Consider the following 22924-nt stretch of genomic DNA (forward strand, 5'->3'; position numbering starts at 1 on the left):
AAGAAATCATCTAAAAAACTACAGGAAACAATTAGCAATTTTAGCAAAGTTGCAGGTTATAAAATAAACCCCCATAAATCCTCAACTTTCCTATATATGACTAGCAAGAAACAGCAGGAAGAGCTAGAAAGAGAAATTCCATTCAAAGTAACCTCAGATAGTGTAAAATACTTGAGAGTCTATTTGCCAAGACAGACTCAGAATCTTTTTGAAAACAATTATAAAACACTTCTCACACAAATTAAATCAGATTTAAATAACTGGGCAAATATCAACTGCTCATGGATAGGTAGAGCTAATATAATAAAAATGACAATTCTACCAAAACTAAACTGTTTAGTGCCCTACCAATAAAAATTCCAAAAAATTACTTTAATGAGCTAGAAAAAATTGTAAGTAAATTCATATGGAGAAATAAAAAGTCAAGAATTTCCAGGAGCTTAATGAAAAAAAAATGCAAACGAAGGTGGCTTAGCACTACCAGATCTAAAATTATATTATAAAGCATCAGTCATCAAAACTGTTTGGTATTGGCTAAGAAATAGAGTGGTGGACCAGTGGAATAGACTAGGTGTAAAATCAGGAGAGGATTATAGTAATCTGTTGTTTGATAAACCCAAAGAGTCAGGCCACCGGGATAAAAACTCCCTCTTTGATAAAAACTGCTGGGATAATTGGAAGCTAGTATGGAAGAAACTTAGACTAGACCAACACCTCACACCCTTTACCAAGATAAGATCCAAATGGTTACAGGATATAGACATAAAAAACAATACTATAAGCAAATTAGAAGATCAAGGACTAGTCTACCTGTCAGATCTATGGAAAGGGGAACAGTTTATGACTAAGGAAGAGTTGGAGAACATCACTAAAAACCAATTAGATGATTTTGATTACATTAAATTAAAAAGGTCCTGCACAGGTAAAACCAATGTAATCAAAATCAGAAGAAAAGTAGTAAATTGGGAAACAATCTTTACAACTAATGATTCTGACAAAGGACTCATTTCTAAAATATACAGAGAACTGAGTCATATTTTTAAAACAAAAAGCCATTCCCCAATTGACAAATGGTCAAAGGATATGCAAAGGCAATTTACAGATGAGGAGATCAAACAATCCATAGCCATATGAAAAAATGCTCTAAATCATTAATTATTAGAGAAATGCAAATTAAAGCTTCGTTGAGGTACCACCTCACACCTCTCAGATTGGCCAGTATGACCAGGAAGGATAATGATCATTGTTGGAAGGGATGTGGGAAATCTGGGACACTATTACACTGTTGGTGGAGCTGTGAACTCATCCAACCCTTCTGGAGAGCTATTTGGAACTATGCCCAAAGGGCAACAAAAATGTGCATACCCTTTGATCCAGCAATACCACTACTGGGTCTATACCCTGAAGAGATGAGGAAAAAGGGTAAAAACATTACTTGTACAAAAATATTTATAGCAGCCCTGTTTGTGGTAGCAAAGAATTGGAAATCCAGTAAATGTCCTTCAATTGGGGAATGGTTTAGCAAACTGTGGTATATGTATGTCATGGAATACTATTGTTCTATTAGAAATCAGGAGGGACGGGATTTCAGGGAAACCTGGAGGGATTTGCATGAACTGATGCTGAGTGAGATAAGCAGAACCAGAAAAACACTGTATACCCTAACAGCAACATGGGAGAGATGTTCAACCTTGAAGGACTTGCTCATTCCATCAGCGCAACAATTGGGAACAATTTTTGGCTGTCTGCAAAGGAGAGTACCATCTGTATCCAGATAAGGAGCTGTGGAGTTTGAACAAAGTACAAGGACTATTCCCTTTAATTCAGAAAAAAAAACCCAGATGTCTTATGGTTTGATCTGGTTACCTCTGAGAATTCTGTTCTCTTTAAGGATATGATTTCTCTCTCATCACACCCAATTTGGATCGAGGTACAACATGGAAACAAAGTAAAGACTGATGGAGTGCTATCTGTGGGGTGGGGGTGGGGGAGGGAAGCAAGATTGGGGGAAAACTGTAAAACTCAAATAATATCTTTAATAAAAATTAAAAAAATAAATAAAGAAAAAAACAAAAGATGAACAATGAATGAATAAATTTATATTAGTCATTTTGTTTTTTCATTTTTAGTCAAAAGATAATTCTACTTGTCAGAGAAAAAAGAAGCAAAATAAGAAGGAATTTCTTCCTTCTCTCTGTCATTCTTCATAATCATATGCATGCTGAGATTGCAGTCCTTTTAAACATACTCTTCTTTTTTCCACTATAGTTGATATCTAGGTCCCTGTTTTTTGGTTTAGTTTCACTCCCCAATTTCAACTTACTCTGAGATTTAAACTCCTGATATCTTTATAGGATCAATCCTTACATTGATTATTTATCCTTATTTCCATTTTCCATAAATATCTTTTAAAAATCCAAGACTAGTGAGATTTGCATGCCTTCAGATTAGTATATTTATGTAATTCCCATTTTTTTCTTGCTCACTGGAATTCTATTACCTTGAATCATAATACTCATACTGTATCTTCAGAATTTCATTCCTGAGAGCATTTCATCTCTCTTGAAATGAGTTGCCTTATAGAATTTTGAATCCATTTGTTTTAGGAGTAAGATCCTAATCTCTTTTTCCTTATGCCTATTAGACTAATTTATAATTACAATATATTTAAACCACACTTGAGACCTAATTGATTTGACACTAAAGGTTTGGGTTAACAATATCACTTCCAGATCTCCTAAGAAGGATGTAAGAAAGACAGGCTCTCTCAAATTCTTGGTTGGTGCCAATAATAGGCAATTCAGAGGCAGGAGAGCCATAATGGGTGATGTTCTCATTGCATATACTTGCTGAATATCCTTCCCCTTCTATAACTGAGTAAAACTCCTTTTGTTAATTAATGATCTATGACTGCCTCATTTCAGTCCAAGATTACTGCTAAACTATTTGGGGAACTAATCTGAGGGAGGTTCAGTATAGAATAGCGGATCTTATCTATTCTTTCTCTGAATGCTTTGAAATTTGTTCTCCTAAGATCTGAGGTACATGTCAGACCATGGTTTATTTTTTTCTCTCTTCTATCACAAAATCTTGAATAGATCATTGATTTCTCCCCTAGATTCCCATTATTTCCATTCTTGCCATCATTTTCTTCCTGTTGATGAGGATCAGAACCAGAGAAGAATTTCCCTTGTTGGGTCCTCTGCCTTTTTAAAGATGAAATCTTTAAAACAAGTAAAGCAGTTATCAACTACTATACCTTTAAGAGAGAGAGAGAGAGAGAGGAGACAGATCGATAAAGCTCCTATAGATGTCCAGATAATAATATCCATCACTTTTTCATAATGCCTCCATCACAGTGTTTCCTGAATTCATTTATTTGCTTTTTCTATTCTGGTGGTTTTTAGCATACTCTGTTGACAATATTCCTTCTATTTCTATACCCACTGATCTCTGTCCTAAGTCTCATTCTTCCAAGTGTCAGGAAAAACAAAGAAGTCAAATTATGTCTTTGAATTAGGATTTATAGTTCATTCTTCTTGTTACCTATGCATTATATAATCATCTATTGATATCTAAGTCCCTGTTTTATCTTTTTTTCTTGAATTTTGCCACCTTTGAAACTCTAAGTATCTCCACTGTTAGATTTCAAAGCTACTTCTACTTCCTCTCTAACATGGTGAGCATAAATAAGCATCTAATTCCTTCCTGCTCTTTCTTTCTTTCTTTTTTTTAAAGTTTACATTCCTTTTGATTAGATATGACATACTCTAGACAAAAAAAAATTTACCAGCCCTTGTTTGGGGTCAAAAACAGAGAAAACACCCTGTCATTCCTATATTCCTGTATTATGGTCTAGAAATCCAAGTCTCTTTCTCCAGACACCATCTTCTTAATCTGCTGATTGCTTCTACAATTTGTCCTTCTCTTCTGAATCTCTTGCCTTTAAGGGAAAATCATGATGAAAATGCCACTTATGTCCCTAAGGCAATCACTTTCTTCCCCATGATTATGTGTTACCTTTCATATATTTTGCATTGCAGTCAAACTGGACTACTGTTTCCCAAATTTGATAGTTCATCCCTTGTCCCTGTGTATTGATAGCGGCTTTAAATGTACTCCTTTTCATATCTCCATCTCTGCGTCTGTATCTTCCTCCAAGGTTCAAATCATATACCACTTTTCCTGGATGCCCTTCTTCGTAGCTAACCCCATACTGTCCCCAAATCTGTAGAACTCTTCATCAACTCATTTGTATTTGTTTATCTGTTCTCATATCTATGATATTGTGTGATTGTGAGCAGGACTTGTTTTTTTTTTATCTTGGTCTTCCCCACATCTAACTATTTTTTAAAATTAAATTGTAGGGTAGATTCCTTGCCAGGAAATTACAGGAGCAGGGCAACTTTTCAAAAAGTTCAGGATTTGAGGGATCTAATAAATTCTCATTCATCCCCCTAAAATTGTCCAGTAATTAGTAATCCATTATCAGTCAATAGATAAACAAGCATTTTTAAAAATACTTTGTTCCAAGCACTCTGGCAAACCTTGGGGATACAAAGAAAAAGCAAGGGAAAAAAATCTCTACTGTAAAGAAGATTACATTCTAGTTGGAATGATAACAGGTCCCATTCTACTTGCGATGGCTTTAATTGTTAAGGAAGTTTTCCTTTTATTGATTCAAAAATCTGGTTTTCTGCCACTTCTATCCATTGTTTCTAGTTCTGCTCTTTAGGAACGAATAGGACAAGTGCAATCCCTACTCTAAATGATAACCCTTCAGATATATGAAGATAAGCTATTATCTACCCCATTAGTAAGTATTCTATTCCCTCCTTCTTTTAACAGTCCTGTGTGGCAAATTCTCCTTTCAACAGTATAGTGATCCTACTCTAGACATTCTTGTGTTCTAGCTTATCTATCCTTTCCCCAAATATGATGCTTAGAACTGAACACGATACTATACCAACCAGAGAGGGACATAATACAATGGGGTTGTACGTCTTTCATTGTAAACATTAACCAATCAATCAAAATGTATGCAAGCTTGATGTCAGGCACTATGCTAGATACAGAGGATGGAAATATAAAAGTTTACTTCTAAGTGAAGAGATATAAAGCATATAGAAAACTGAGACAACATCGACCTTAGTCATGTGTCCATGCCTTTCACTACCAAGGAAGGGGTCTATAATTAGATATATGGGGGTTTGTAAACTTGGATAGAAAAAAATCACAACATGATTTCAATGTAATTTCCAATATAATTGGAATCTATGTATCTTATTTTATACATTTAAAAGCATTATTCTGGTAAGGGGTTTATTACATCCAAAATCAAATATAAAATGTTCTCTTTCTATCTTTTCAGTCTTCTAATACCTTTTCCCTTCAACATATTTTGTAATCAGTGATACTTTCCCATGTTCCTAGAACAAAACATTATATTTTCTGATTGGACATTGTAACAGGCTCCCCCCCCCCCCATAGCCAGAGTTTTTTCTCCCCTTCATCTTCACTGCCTAATTCCCCTTGGCTTCCTTTTGAGCCTCTGTTAATGTTGCACCTGCTACAAGAAGAATTTTTCAGTCCTCCATTTTGGTGCCTTCCCTTTGAGATTAACCCCAGTTTATGTTGTGGATATTTTTACCACCTTTGAAACTCTAGGTATCCCTACTGTTAGTCTTCTTGCTATTGTATTTTTATCTCTTTTGCATGCTATCTTCCCTATTAGACTCTGAGTTCCTTGAGATTAAGGAATGTTTTTTCCTTTTCTTTGTATTTCCCAGGGATTAGCACAGTGTCTGTCAGGCAGAAGGCTCTTACTAAATAATAACTGACTGACTAGACTGCCCAAGGATCCCAGTATAAAAGGAACCCCTGAAATAAACACGAAGTAACTTTAGAGAGGAAAGAATTAGTAGTGGTATAGAGCAAAGGCCTCAGAAAGGCAGAGATGTTGCTTATCACTGGAAATGAGTCCAGGTCGAGTATTAGCCTGTAACTGCATTAGCTTTTTTGGTTGATAATTTGTACTGAGTTTGCATGTCACTAAAATCCTCACATGAGTTACTGTCACTAGTCAAACCTCTCCCTGACTTGTGGGTGAAGCTGACTTTATTTTTATATAAATGTAGAACTTTTGATTTAAATCTATTGAATTTTTGTTTTGGATTCAACCCTCTTGTTCTAGTCAAAATCTTAACTGACTGTAAATCTTCCATCCAAACTATGCTTCCTGACCCCTAGCTGCCCACTGGATACCACAAGTCAATAGTACGAATGTTAAATAGGACTAGACCAAGATGCTGATTTCTATGGTACAAATCAAGGACTGATTTCGGCACCCTTCTAGATACTTCTGTCCTGGTTGTTCTCAAACCCTTAATGATGACTCTTTGAGATGAGATAATCAATCAAACCTGATTCCACCTAACAGTAATATTATCTAGCCCACATCTCTTCAACTTGACCACAAGTTTGACTTGCTGAAATTCAGGAATACTGTGATATGAAAGTTTCCTTATTTATCAGTTTAGTAATGTATCAAAAAAGAAAATGAAGTTAGATTAGATTTGCATTTTCTACTCTGGATGGAGCAATACCAACTATTAGTGATCACCACTTTCCTTTCTAAATGTCCATAAATTATAACTTTAATAATATGTTCTTTAAAAAAACCATTGAGGAATAGGTTAAGCTCCCTGACCTCTTTCCTTTTTAAAAAAATCAGGATATATTCTAGTCTTGTGATATATAATCATTCTCAACAATTATTCAAAAATAATTGATAATACCTCAAACAATTTCATCGACCTATTTTTTAATAATCCAAAACATAGTTTGTCAGGATCTCAACTCCTTAAGGGCAGTTAAATAAGTTATCAGTTGAATCTATTTACAATCTATAAACCTTATTTATCTTGGTTTCAACTTTATATTAACTTCAGAGAAATCAGGAAGGATGAGGATTAAAAATTACCATTAAGGAGCAGGTAGGTGGCACTGTGGTTAAGAGCATTGGCCCTGGTGTCACGAGGACCTGAGTTCAAATTTGACTTCAGACACTTAATAATTACCTAGCTGTGTGACCTGGGGCAAGTCACTTAATCCCATTGCCTTGAAAAAAAATCCCAAAAATTACCATTAAATTTGGCACCTCTGAGCCAAATTTTAACTTTAATATCAAAGTAATAAATATTTTCATTAAGCATTGTAACTTTCATTCAATATCTTTCAAATAGACCATACCACAATCCATCTACAGTCAATCAAACTCAACCCTAGTTCATTCTTGCACAGTCTGTGAGTTAGGGCAGAACTCCCTTCTACTTATATTAATATATCTGCTTATCTTTTGTAGGAAGGGAATGGAGTTATGCCTCATTTCTGATCACCAAGGTATGATGAAGAGAATCAGGAAAATTATATGAAAATGCATATAAAGAAATGATTATGATTTTAAAGTAGATTAAGTTTGAAAACACTAACAAAGCATCAAAATGATACAGGTATATTTGCTCATATTATGTTCTTGATTCAAAAGCTCTCAAGAATAAGCATTTTGTTTCTTTTTAAAAATATTTTATCTATTTTTCCAACTACATGCAACAGTAGTTTTCAACAATCATTTTTTGCAAGGTTTTGAATTTCACATTTTTCTCCCTCCCTCTCTCCTTCACTTCCCTCACCCTTCCCTCTGAGAGAAAGCAATCTAACAAAGGAGAGGTAGTTTTCAGTAGTATTTATTGTCCTTCAGTATTGAAGAATACCACAACATCAGGAAAGTGATGTGATGACTTGCACATAAGATTAAAGTGAGGGGATGTGCAAAGATGCCTTTCTCACTATTCCATATGAGAGCCAAGTGGCCTGACATAGTTAGATCATGACGTTAGTGATCAATGTGAAACCTTGACCTTTTAGAGTAAGGTCTTTCCCATATCACTGAGACTCTTAGGTATTACTGTATTATCTCTCAATTGCCTTATTTTATGAAGATAAACTTTCTACAGTAAGGAAAAACTAACTTGACTCAATGATCTAAGCTCACCAGATATGCAAGAATCTTGAGGTTTTCCAAGGGAGGGAGCTAGGGGGAGGCTTTCAGGGCAAACCCATTCCAGGGTGACCCTCCCCTTTACAAAGAAAAGAGAAGTTTCCCTGGGGTTCCCACTGACTTCTCAGGCATCAGTCCTACTACCAAACAGGCCTCGCTGAGGCACCTGTCTCAGCCCCTCTGGATTCAGGGATCAGAACCCAGCTCCCTTTCAATGGGCTCAGGTCCCAAACATTCAGAATGATTTTTGCCTATCTCTCAGGACTGACTGATCCTATTAGTAATTGGGAGAGAGTAACTTCAAGTGAGTGAGTGATGAAGCTGCAGAAGTTTAAGAAGAAAATGTGAGAAGAGAAAGTGAATTCATAGCATCATTCCCTGAAGTACAGGAAACTGCTTCCTTTTGATAAGTATAATTGCCAAAGATGCTTTCTGTTGTGGCTGTTCAGTTGTTTTAGTTCAGTCTAATTCTTTGTGAACCCCATTTTCTTGTCAAAGATACTGGAGTGGTTTGCCATTTCCTTCTTTAGTTCATTTTATAGATGAGGAGACTGACACAAGTAGGGTTAAGTGACTTGCCTAGTATCACACAGCTAATGTCTGAGATGGATTTGAATTCAGATCTTTCTTATTCCACATCTGGTGCTCTATTCACTGTACCACCTAACTTATTCCAAGTTGCATTCTACTTCTATTAATTTCTACTTTAGTTTCTCCCATTAGTCTTTCCTATTAGTTAGAAACAGGACTAAAATGATAATTCCCTTTGAACCATCTTCCATGTATTAAAGAATGAGTTGGTTAGTAAGTAAGACAAGAATGTATCAACTGACTCACTTTTAGTGGAGCAAAATGTTTAGAAGATAGCTGGACGATTGGCAACCTCCATCATTACTACACCAAATCTCTCTGCCAGATTTGTGATGTTTCTTGTACTCATCTACACAGTCTCTAGTATATTCCTCTACTAAGAGTGTTTCTGTTTCTCCCATTCCCCCCTCCCATTAAATTTCACTCAAATGCTGATTAGTGTGTTTCCACCTAAGCATTCATGGATTTCCTTAGGAATATACCTTCTTAAAGGACAATGCTATTCCACTGTTCCTTTTATTTATTCTTTTCTGCTTTTTTGTTTAAGATATTCCAGAACCATAGTTTTTTTTCAGGTACAAATTTTTTTTTTTAATTTTTTTTGTTTTGTTTTGTTTTTGTTTTTAAATCAGTAAAAGAAACTGGGGCCTAGAAGCTACAGTGTCCTAAGCAGCACAGAACCATAGTTTAGTGATAAGTTCCATTTTACTGTTGGAAAAAAAAAAAAGACTCATATCAATACTGTGCTCTGCATTTTAAAATTCATGTTTGTCAGAAACAATTTTATTTAATTGAACATTAATCTAAGAGCCAAGGATTTCTAGCTTTGAGAGAGCTATCCAATCTGGCATTGTCCCCCCACACACACACCCTGAGACATGACTCTGACGCAAGATGATTTATAATCAATGTAGCTCCCACAAAAGCTGCATATTGAGAATCTAACTCAAAAGGAGACTTCCCTTTGATGGACCAATTTCTTGATTGCTTATGGTATTGGGAACACAATGGTCTTAACTGCCTGAGTTAAATTTGGTTATAGTTCTCTCCCTTTCACCCATCTTTCCAAAGGAGCTTTTCCCCAGGTGTCTGGAAAGGGCTTTAAATAAAAATATTATTTCTGATAATTTTTAGTTTTACTAAAGGAGGTTTTTAATATACACCCACATCACCAAATCTCAGTGAAGCCTATGAAATGAAATTTGCTTCCTTAATGCCTTAGGGTTTCCAGTTTACCTTGTTTATTACTCATATTTTACACATTTGTCTATGGATCTCAGAGACCAGAGGTTTTATTGCCAGTCTTCTTAGATTTGTTTTCAGTGAATTATTAGTCCTCTTCTTCCTTTTGTGTTCTATCTACTGCTCTCTGTATAGATGTTTTGGCCAATATTTATGATCAGTTTTCCTCTTTGCTCCTCCATTTTTACTTTAAAGCATTCTTTGTGAAACTCACAAAACTTAAGACAAATGTATTTTTAATGATACTAGTTAGGTATACTATATTCCTGGTGGAAAGCAGAAATACCAATACCATTACCAAAGAGCCTCTTTTTAATCTGCTGCTCTCTTCCTATATCTACTTTCTTCTCTGAAATGCCTCCCTTCTATCAGCAGCCATGATGAAAACATCCTTTGTGTTCCAGAGGTCTTTAATTTCTTTCTCCAAGACCTTTCCTTCTGGCAGTATCGTTTGTCCCAGCATAAATCACCAGGATGGGTAATAGTTTATTACTTTGACAAGTCTTGGATGACTTCCCATCACATTCTGGCGACATGTCCCAGAAAGACAACAGCCCTCTCTAATACTAATTTTTAGGTCAAGAAATGGCTGCCTAGACTATCCCTCAACAGGGAGTTACTAAACACTATTACTTATCTCATTTCCCTCTGATCAGTATCCTTGTTCTCTGTGGTTTCATGTTAGTGTTCCTCAGAGCAAAGAAGTTATTTCCTGCTCTGCTCTGAGGGTCCAGTTTTATTCTCTATAAAGGTTAAACTAAGGTACATGGCCCCTTTTGAGTATATGGATAGATTCTAGGGGTTCCATGAACTTGAATGGGAAAAATTATATCTTTATTTTCATTGGCCTTTGGTTTCCTTTGTAATCCAATATATTTTATTTTATGCATTATTATGAGGAAAGGAGTCCATCAGTTTTACCAGAAAGTGTTGTGTGTGATATCAAAAAGGTGTCTGCATCAAAAAAATCTCTGCTTTACAGGAAGTCACATAGATCCAGGTATCCATTTCTTCTGTTCCATTCTTCCATCTTGTAACCTCTTGAAAGTCACTGCCTCTTCCAATTCTTTTGCCTTGGTTCCTCTTTGAAGCACTTTTCTCTTCTTTTCCAAAGAACATAGTCAAATTAAGAAGTGTTAATCAAGTGCCTGATTGGTTCTTATCCTTTGTTCTGGAAGAAGATCAAAATTACGTCACTATGTTAAAGACAAGTTACAGTCTATCCCACTGAGACTGCTCAAATCAATACTAGCTCTGAATGCTCTACCATGGGTCACCCACAAAAACACCTGGAGTGATTTCTTTAAACTTACTAATCTCACATTTCCTTTGAGCTACTTCCATTTTGCCTTGCTCATAGATCAGAGCACCTTCTCTGAGGGGGGCATGCCATACTGGGCAGTCCTGTGCCACGGTCTTCCATGCTGAACAATCAATTTCGAAGTTCTTAAGAGTGACCTTCAACTATTGAACTCACCACCTATCTGCCCCTTAGATGCAAAAATCTTAAATAAAATCTTAGCAAAATGATTAGAACAGGGTACAGCTAGGTGGCACAGTGGATAGAGCACCGGTCCTGGAATCAGGAGTACCTGAGTTCAATTCAGGCCTCAGACACTTAATAAGTACCTAGCTGTGTGGCCTTGGGCAAGCCACTTAACCCCATTTGCCTTGCAAAAAATCTAAAAAAAAACAATTATAACAAATTATCACTAGGATAATACATTATGACAAAGTAGGATTTATCCCAGGAATGCAGGATTGGTTCAATATTAGGAAAACTCTTAGTATAATTAACTATATCAATAACAAACCTATCAGGAATCATGATTATATCAATAGATGCTGAAAAAGCTTTTGACAAAATACAGCACCCATCCCTACTCAAAACACTAGAAAGTATAGGAATAAATGGACTGTTCCTTAGAATAATAAGCAGTATCTATCTGAAAACATCAACAAGCATTATATGCAATGGGGATAGGCTAGAGGCATCCCAATAAAATCAGGGTGAAACAAGGATGCCCATTATCACTACTACTATTCAGTATCGTATTAGAAATGTTAGCTTCAGCAATAAAAGAAAAAGAAATCGAAGGAATTAGAATTAGAAACAAAGAGACAAAGCTCTCACTTTTTGCGGATGACATGATGGTCTATCTAAAGGACTCCTAAAAATCATCTAAAAACTACTAGAAATAATGAGCAACTTTAGCAAAGTTTCAGGATATAAAATAAACCCTCATAAAGCATCAACATTTCTATATATGACTAGCAAGATGCAGCAGAAAGAGCTAGAAAAAGAAATCCCATTCAAAGTAACTTCGGACAATATAAAATACTTGGGAGTCTATCTGTTTAGGCAGACTCAGAAACTTTTTTTAGATTTTTGCAAGGCAAATGGGGTTAAGTGGCTTGCCCAAGGCCACACAGCTAGGTAATTATTAAGTGTCTGAGTTCACATTTGAACTCGGGTCCTCCTGACTCCAGGGTCGGTGCTCTATCCACTGCCTAGCTGCCCCTCAGAAACTTTTTGAAAACAATTACAAAACACTTCTCACACAAATAAAATCAGATTTAAATAACTGGGCAAATATCAACTGCTCATGGATAGGCTGAGCTAATATAATAAAAATGACAATTCTATCCAAATTAAACTACTTGTTTAGTGCCCTACCAATCAAAATTTCAAAAATAATTACTTTAATGAGTTAGAAAAAATTGTAAGTAAATTCATATGGAGAAATAAAAAAGTCAACAATTTCTAGGGATTTAATGAAGAAAAGTGCAAATAAAAAAATGTGGCTTAGCCTTACCAATTCTAAAATTATATTATAAAGCATCAGTCATCAAAACTGCCTGGTATTGGCTAAGAAATAGAGTGGTGGATCAGTGGAATAGACTAGGGGTAATAGCATGAAATGATTATAGATCATAGTAATCTGCTGGGGGTTTTATTTTAGGTTTTTGAAAGGCAAATGGGGTTAAGTGGCTTGCCCAAGGCCACACAGCTAGGCTATTATTAAGTGTCTGAGGCTGTATTTGAACTCAGATACTCCTGACTCCAAGGCCAGTGTTGTATCCACTGTGCCACCTAGCCCACCAAATAATCTACTGTTTGATAAACCCAAAGAGTCCAGTTATTGGGCTAAAAACTCTCTCTTGGATAAAAACTATTGGGAAAATTGGAAGTTGGTATGGTAGAAAGTTAGATTAGACCAACGGCTCACACCTTAAACCAAGAGAAGATCAAAATGGATACAGCATTTAGACATAAAAAACAATATTATAAACAAGCTAGGATATCAAGGACTAGTTTACCTGTCAGACCTATGGAAAGGGAAGTAGTTTATGATCAAGGAAGAGATGGAGAACATAATTAAAAACAAACTAGACAATTTTGATTACATTAAATTAAAAAGCTTTTGCACAGACAAAACCACTGTAACCAAGATCAAAAGAAATATAATAACTTGGGAAACAATTTTTACAGCTAACATTTCTGACAATGGACTCATTTCTAAAATATACAGAGAACTGAGTCAAATTTTTAAAAAAGACAAGCCATTCCCCAATTGACAAATGGTCAAAGAATATGCAAAGGCAATTTACAGATGTAGAAATCAAAGCAATCCATAGTCATATGAAAAATTGCTCTAAATCACTACTTATTAGAGAAATGCAAATTAAAGCATGTCTCAGGTACCATCTCACACCTCTCAGACTGGCCACTATGATGAGAAAGGATGATGATCAATGCTGGAAGGGATGTGGGATATTTGGGACACTATTACATTGTTGGTGGAGCTGTGAACTCATCCAGCCTTTCTGGAGAGCAATTTGGAATTACGCCCAAAAGGCAACAAAAATGTTCATACCCTTTTATCCAGTGTTACCACTACTGGGTCTTTACCCTGAAGAGATCATAAGAAAGGGTAAAGACATCACTTGTACAAAAATTGTGGCAGCCCTGTTTGTAGTGGCAAAGAATTGGAAATCAAATAAATGTCCTTCAATTGGGAAACGGCTTAGCAAACTGTGGTATATGTACATCATGGAACACTATTGTTCTATTAGAAACCAGGAGGGACGGGAATTCAGGGAAGCCTGGAGGGATTTGCATAAACTAATGCTGAGCGAGATGAGCAGAACCAGAAAAACACTGTACACCCTAACAGCAACATGGGGGCGATGATCAACCTTAAGGGACTTGCTCATTCCATCAGTGCAACAATCAAGGACAATTTGGGGCTGTCTGCAAGGGGGAATACCATCTGTATCTAGAAAAGCAACTGTAGAGTTTGAACAAAGACCAAAGATTATTACCTTTAATTAAAAAAATCTTATTATGTAATTTTTCTATCTTATACTTCATTTTTCTTCCCTAAGGATATGATTTCTCTCATCACATTCAACTTAGATCACATATATCATGGAAACAATGTAAAGGCTAACAGACTGCCTTCTGTGGGGGGTGGGGGGAGGGAAGCAAGATTGGGGGAAAATTGTAAAATTCAAAGCAAATAAAATCTTTCTTTAAAAAGGGGGAGGGGGTGGCTAGGTGGCGCAGTGGATAAAGCACCGGCCCTGGAGTCAGGAGTACCTGGGTTCAAATCTGGTCTCAGACACTTAATAATTACCTAGCTGTGTGGCCTTGGGCAAGCCACTTAGCCCCATTTGCCTAGCAAAAACCTAAAAAAAAAAGGGGGGGGAGAAAAGAAGTATATTATGTATATGCATAAAAAACTGTAAGCAAGTAAACATTGCAATTGCCTCAAGGGGAAAAAAGGGAGACCTTCAGGGGTATCAGTCACTGTATATCCTAGGGATATATATATAGAAAGGCAAAAAACAAACAAAAGATAGAGGCTTCTCTCAGGGGTTCACAGTCCATTAGGAATATAACAACTATGCTCAAACAAAATATGGACAGAACAAATTGAACATGATTATAGGGGAAGCTTTATTACATTCTCCCTAAGGGATAGAGATGTGTTCTTCCAGTTCTTTCACTTTTTTCCTCTATTATGATCTGACTTTGTGTATGTACAGCTATTACTAGTCTCTGGCAGATGTATAAACATAGTATATTTGCTACAGGTTACTGAAAAATTCCCTTGATCTTCCATAAGTACTTGGAAAGAGGGCTTCAAATTCTTCATTTTTTTGATAGTTCTAGAAGTATTTATGTGCAAAATCTGCTGGAAAATTTCCTATTTTCCATGCCTGTTTACTTCACTGGGGGTTGAGTCACTGAGGGGGGATCCTGGGTGAGTATATTTAAATTTATGCCAGGTTTCTTGCTTTTATCTCCCTTTCCCCATATATCAAGAAAATTGCTCAGCTGCCTTTGATTAACAAACTTTTGCTAAATTCAGAATACAAGAAAATGTCTAAAATAAGAATCCAAGCAGAATCTAATTGCTAGCCTTTTGACCCTCTTCTCTCCCTTATCTGTTCTGGTGGTTCCAATACTATCTCTGACTGAACTGCCAAGGCTACTTCTGAGTATTTTGATTCTATTCCAAAGCTAAGTGGAGACCCATAACTATTGTGTCTGCTCAGTCTGGAATTCCAGTCCATGTCTTGGTATCCTATTAAAAAATTTTTTTTAATTTGAAAGATTTTATTTATTCTGAATTTTACAGTTTTACCCCAATCTTGCTTATGCCCCAAAAGCAACAAAAATGTGCATACCCTTTGATCCAGCAATACCACTACTGGGTCTATACCCTGAAGAGATTATGAAAAAGGGTAAAAACATCACTTGTACAAAAATATTTACAGCAGCCCTGTTTGTGGTGGCAAAGAATTGGAAATTGAGTGAATGTCCATCAATTGAGGAATGGCTTAATAAACTTGGTACCCTATTTTTTGAAGGGATATTTGAGAGGATATCTAGTAGTCGAGCAACTACAGACACATCAATTAACCTCTGTGCCTTCTTAGTTTTTTCTGGAGTTAGAGCTCCAAACTTACAATATCATTTTTGTATCTTAAACTTGGCTAGGATGAAGGACTGGGTGTCATGACATGGGTTGAATGTCTCTGAATAGAAGCATTGATTCTGAAGTTCTGCAAAGCCAATACCAAAGACAGTCCTGTAAAATTGAAGCAGTGCTGAATTTGGAGTCAGGGATCTGAATTCAAATCCCACCTCCTATTTCTTATTTCATATATGAATTTCAACAAATCAAGTAACTTCTTGGGACCTGGGTTACCATTTGCATTTCAAAAATGGAATTGGAATAAATGATCTTTCCTTTTTTTGCTTTAGATCCAAGCTCTTATTAATGACTGGAACTAGAGGACACCAATCAGCAAAGTCTAATTTAGCCAGGTAAGAAGCACCCACACATAGCTTGTCAACTTAATCTAGAAGTTTACAAGAATAAACATAAGTGAAGACAAAGCATTCAATTAAAAAATAAATATGGAGATGAAAATTCTCTTCATCTCATACCCTAAGCACCAGTGGATTAAAGAAAAATAGCAAACACATTTTAAAAAATTCTGTGGGTTCAAGAAAAAAAGACAGGAACATGACAGGGGGGAGAAGAAACACCAAGGTTCAGTTGGTTCTATCTATAAAAAGGTGAAATCACTTTAGAAAAAACAAGTCTACTAGTCCATAAAAGTACCATCCAATCCCACCCACCACCATCAGAGCCAATTTTATACCCAGGTACTAGAAATAATGAAAGTTGGAGTGACAGTGTGTTAAACAGTGCCAGGCTCTATTAATAGTAGCTCTGACTACAAAGCCAAGGACAGTCTTTCTCTGCAAACCCTGTGGCAGTGCTGCAGATCACATGTTAGTTGAGACTCATTCATACACGTATCGTGGCTTCTTCAAATACCAAATCCAGTAACAGGCATGGTACACACAGTGCTTATTGTGTTCTTCTCCATCGTCTGGCGCACACTTGATGAGTATAAACAAAATGCCAGATGGTATTCTTTTTATATGAATAACAGCAAATAATATTACAGAGCTGAACACAAACCCCCACAGAATCATATATTGGTCAATTAAATTTAACACTTTTTTTTCTTTTTTGCTAGCCAGACATCTAAATATTTACCAGCCAACCCAGTCAAATCCCTTAGGCATCCAGAAAGTGTACCACTCCTTGTTGGCCAGTCTAATCTTCCTATTGAACATCATAAAGACTGAGTCTAATGGAACTTCTTGAAACCATTTTAGACAGACAAGTGACTATTCTCTTTGGACAGACTTCCACAGGATGAGTTCCTCAAGCCGTGCCATCTCCCTATAGTCTCATCCAGTTCTAAAAGTTTCTTATTTTCATTCAGGATCAACCCCCATATCTGAAAATTATTACTTCCGTTGAAACTTAATCTCTCCTGTTGCAGTCTAAACTCATTTCCTCTTCTTTTGCTTCCAGTGTGAATGAGAACAGCTGTTTATTGATTTCTGTAATACTTTGGATCCAAACTGAAGACAAAAGAATATAAATTACAGCTTGCAGAGTGATTTTAGAACTTGCCCTTGGGACCTACGGTATATCCTTGCATTATTACTCCAACATTTTGATGTCCCAAGTAGGAGACAAATACATTTGCCATTACTTCATGTAAAATTTATTAAATATCCTACTAGGAAATATACTGAGTATCATGGCATAGTATATAGATTGCTGGTCTTGGAGTTAGAAAGACTTGGGGTTCCTTCATGTCTATGACATCTATGACTGGGTGATCTAACCTCTTAGTGTCCATGATAACTATGACCATAAGCCATAGAGGAAATGCTAATTTGCTTTGGTAGAAATAGATTCATCAACAAGAGTTCTCTCACACTACTAAAATCACAACTCTGCCTCTTACCCCAATTCCAAATGCCCTGGGAAAGAAGGCAAGAATAAAATAGACACAGTCCCTGCTCTCTAATGATGTCTGTCCTTCATTTTCAAAGAAGACCACAGCATCAGGGAGCTCATGCCATAGCAAGATGTGAATTGGATTTGAGTGAGGGCTGTGCTAAGTCACTAGCCTCACTTTCTCTTCCAGAGCTATCTGCGTCCAGTGGTCAGATATGAATCAGAATGACTGGAGATGGCACTGGATGTGAGGCAGAGTTAAGTGACTTGTCCAAGGTCACACAGCTAGTGAGTTTCAAGTGCCTGAGGTGGGATTCAAACTCCCATCCTCCTGACTCCAAGGCCAATGCTCTATCCACTGCCTCACCTAGCTGCCTTCCCTGCCCTCTATAAGTTTGCAGTCTAATAGAAGCATAACTACTGCAGGCCTGTGACCTTCATATCTTACCATTTATCTAGTCAACAATGAACCTTTTCTTTTTCAAACTGAATAACCCAGTTCTTTGAACTCTTCTTCCTATTTCAAATCTTGAATCTTTTTCTTGGGATTCTCAATTATCCATCTTCCTTTTGCCTTGCTTGCTTTCAGAAGTCAATAATTTTTCCAGATCACTATGCATAGACAACTAGAACCTCAGTGAACTAGAATTCTCAATGTCATTTGTATCTCCTCCACTGCCAGACCCTTTAACTGGGAGTGTTAGAGTTCCCTCCCTTTATCTTTCTTTCCCCTTTGCCCAGGCTCTGGAGGGAGGCATGAATGGGGCAGGGAAATGCCAGAGGGACAAAAGCCAGAAAAAAAAGTAGAAGAGCAGGAAACTGCATTCAGCCTTCAATAATACATTGCTGGAGGGCTCTGACCCAGCCTCTATGATAAGAAGCTCCCTCAATGGGGAAACCTCAGACACCAACAGGAGCCTGGCATCTTTGAGGCAAATCAGAGCAATTTATGCTCAGAATGAATAGAAGGGAAGCTGTAAAGTGGATGACACAAGGCCAAGCATGGAGGGAATTGGACTTTGGCAAGAGCAGCCCCTACTGAAGTGTCTTCAGGACACTGTGCTCAACATGAGAAAATCAAACTGTCTTCTCCACATCCAACGAGCTGCGTGGCCACTGGTAAGACAACAAAGTGGCCATTATTTCAAAGACTGCTGTAAAAGTACATACAGCAAAAGGAAGCTACCCCTGACAAATGTGAGCCCATCAAAAATTTGAATAGTATCCTTCCCTCTCAGTCCAATGGAGAGGGGCTCTGCATCCCTCTGGAGCTAAATGAACTCTTCCTATTCAAGCTTTTATAAGTGAGACTCCTGAAAAGCCTCCTTGCCTTCTCCAAGCAAGCTCTGAGGGCGGTTAAAGTGCACTCTCCTGTGGGAAGCCCAAACACCTCAACATGTCCTGAGTTCCATCTTAGGGAAATAAAATTTGGCACAGAATTCTCCTTGCATTTTCACTTCATCTCAGAAACTGCCAACTCTGAGAGATGAGAGTAAAAGGACTTCCAAATTTTGATTCTCCAGGGTATTAAATCCCAACTGTTTGCAGTGTTCACATCAGTTAATGTGGGTGTTAATTAACTGGCATTGTCTGATGCACAAGCACACACACATACACACATATGCCCTAATTTTTTTTTTTTTTTTTACAAACTAAATGGTGACTGTGGATCTGTAATGACAAACTCAAAGGCAGTGCTGCCCCGCTAGGCTGACTGCAGCCTCTGCACATTTCCCCTTTAGCCACTTCTGTTAATAATCAGAAGAATCAGATGGCAGCAGGGAAATGATAGTGTTTTTTGACAGTCTGCACCACAAAGAGGTACTGTTCGTTTCCTTTGGCAGTGGAAGGCCCTGCTGTTCTAAGGTGAAGGCAGCAGCTGGGAATGGCAAGACCAGAGTCCTCACCCCAGATTGGTCCATACATAAGCCTGCTTGCAGTATGGTGGGCTCTAGGACAGAGGAAGAAGAGAATATGGAGAAGCAGCAGTTTTAAGGCTATGACTTTTAAAAAATCCCTTCTGTGCATTTGAATGCTCTCCATTATTAAAAGGAACATATTTTAAAGGGCAATTAACTTTTCATCATTTATACAGGCCTATTTCTTTGTCGGCTGTTTTTTAACTAGTGCAGCTCCTCAGAGCTCAGGGGAGTGTTTAAATCTCAGACCAAGAGGTTTTCTTTTATATGTTGGAAAGCATAATGAGTTTTTCAAGTCACGTTAAGTTTCATAACCTTCCTGTTAAGCTCCATGGGACATTCTGGGATTAAACTGAGCTGATGATATGATAAGTGGAAAGAGCAATTATTGTAGATTTGGTACCTTTCTAGATAACACATGATGTGAAGGAAACACATTTAAACTCATACTAAAAACTCACACTAAAAAACTCTCTGGAACATCCTTGCTTTTAATTCCCTATCTAGTTATGGAGTGATTGATCAACTGATCCATATATATCTATCCACACATGTATACAAGTATATGATTATATGTAATATTCCTCTTAATTATACACATATATTTATATATGATACTAACAAACAAGTTTACACAGTCCTGAGGAAAATTGATATTATGTTGTATCATTTAACAACCAATATTCCTCAGTAATCCTTCTTATTCCCCATTTTGCTAAACCCCATTTCTCAGGCTGGCTCAAAAGACAATCTCCTCCTAGTCCAAACTAAAGGTGTGGTTGATTAATGTGTTCACTCCTAGCACCGCAGGGCATTTGTTAGCTAAATTTAAAATGGGACCACAGCTCCATTTACTTCCCAAGGGGGTGGCTTTTCTGTCCTTGCCTCTCCTTGTCAAAGTCAGGAGTAATTTGGTCTGGAGGATGGGAGGGGGAAGGGGTGATCTTGATTGGGGTAGTTCTGATTTTCTGGTCAGATTACTAGAGGCAGCCAAGGCCCATAAAACTGTTGCAGACTACACCCATGTTCTATAGACTAATCTTATGGCCTGAGGATTATTCCTGCCTCCTAACAAGGAAGTTACAGAGAGGAACTGAGGTAACTCTTAACCCATTTCCTTATTACTTTTGCCAGGGGAGTTCCAAATGATATACTTTCAGGTCAATCAGAAGGAAGACATATCTAGATTTAAGACTGGGGTCTTTGGAAAGTGAGCCAAACCATTTTAATCAATAAATTAGTTTCTTCTAGCTTAATAAATTGATCAAACTCAGGTGCCTGGTTTTGCTGAGGTAACCAAAAGTGTCTTATTTCATTAAGTAATATATATTACTAGGTGATGCTAAGTGGTGCAGTGGCTAGAGCAACATGACCCAGCATCAGAAAGACCTCAGTTCAAATCTGACCTCAGACATTTACTAGCTGTGTGACCCAGGGCAAGCCATTTTTCTCCTTTGCCTTAGTCTCCTCATCTGTAAAATGAACTAGAGAAGGAAATGACAAGTCACTTGAAGAAAACCCTAAACGGGGTCACAAAGAATTGGACATAAATGAAATGACTGAACAACAACAACAAATATGTATTCAAAATTGTGATCATACCTTGGAAAAAAATTGTGCCTCAGTTTACCTGAGTGTCATTTTAATTGCCACAATTTAGTTGAACCTATAAACAATAGAATGAATTTGAATTTTGCCATAGACTCTTACTAGCTACATGGCCTTCAGCAAGACATTTAACATTTCTCAGCCTCAGTTTCCTCATCTATAGAATGAGGGTAGTAACAGCACCTCTACCTCAAGATTGTGATGAGATAAAATTTTAAATTCTTTGAAATCCTTAAAGTACTATATACATCCTAACTATTATTAATTTTAGGTACATCTTGTTCCTTCTACATGTTAAAACCCGTTGAATGATTTCCCTAAAGCAGGGTCAATTTAAAGTTCATGAGGTCAGGAACCTGGGCAAAGTTTCCAGAATGCACAGTCAGCTTCTACTTTCCCCCAGGAGAAAAGCACAAGTGCTTGTGATCCTACAAGCCATCAAGCAAAATGTCTGATGGTTTTTAGTAGTAGCTGATCATCTTGACTTAGATTTTCCCATTCAGACGTGTTTGAAGTGAGAAGTAGCAAGGGGTGGTGGAACAAGTCTTGACTTTGGAATCAGAATTTCTGGCTCAAATTCTCTTTGTCACTTGTACCTTTGGCCCAATTTCCCACACATCTGACCTTTTTGGAGAATTTGAGGAATTCTGCTTTGACCCCAGGGATTGTTGAAGAGGACTCCCTATGACTTATAATCCCCTCTTCTATATTTGGGCTTCTAGAAAAGAGAAGTCAAAAGGCTGTGAGAGAAGAAACATTCATGAAAGCACTAAAATCATACAGAGAGTCCCTTACTGAAGACCACAGACAGACATGGACTCATTGGCCCAGATTGCAGACCAAAGGTTCACACATTACCAAGAAAGTAAATGCACATTTCTTAGTCTAGTATTTCCCTGAATACCAGAGGCCTATATTTATTTTACAAAAATATACTTACTTTCTTATGTTTAAATACTTATTTTTGACTTTTAAAAAATAAAAATGATTAACCATTTGGTCATGCATTTAAAAAAATTTATCAGTTTTAATTATTTTTTTCAAAGACCTCTTTTTTCTCTCTCTTATCACCCCCCCCAGGAAGAAAGATAACAAAGTCTCCTGTTATAGTTGTAAACATATATAATTAAGCAAAACAAATGACTGCATTACTCAAATTTTTTAAAAAAAAAAAAAGGATTTCAATCTGCATTCTGAGATTGTCACTTTTTTATCAGGAGGTAGGCAATCTGTTTCAATATGTGTCCTCAGGTTGATCAGAGTTTCTGAGACTTTCAAAGTTGATTGTCTTTATAAAATTGTTATTTTAATATGAATTATTCTTTTGGTTCTTCTCACTCTATTCTTCATCATTTCATACATTTCTTCCTAAGTTTTGCTAAAATCATCTCTTTCATCTTATTTTACAGCATTTCATCACATTCATATATCATAAACTTGCTTAGCCTTTCCCCAACTGATGAATACTCCCTCAGTTTCCAATACTTTACCACCAGAGAGCTATTGTAAATATTTTTGTAGATAGAGGTCCTTTTCCTCTTTCTTTATTTAAACTCTTTTGTGGTATAGACTCAGTCATTTAATTGCTGGGTCACAGGATACACACAGTTTTATAGTTTTTTGGTACATTGCTTTCCAAATTGCTTTCCAAAATGGCCAGG

The sequence above is a fragment of the Macrotis lagotis genome, chromosome X (assembly GCF_037893015.1).
Source record: "Macrotis lagotis isolate mMagLag1 chromosome X, bilby.v1.9.chrom.fasta, whole genome shotgun sequence".
NCBI lineage: Eukaryota > Metazoa > Chordata > Mammalia > Peramelemorphia > Peramelidae > Macrotis > Macrotis lagotis.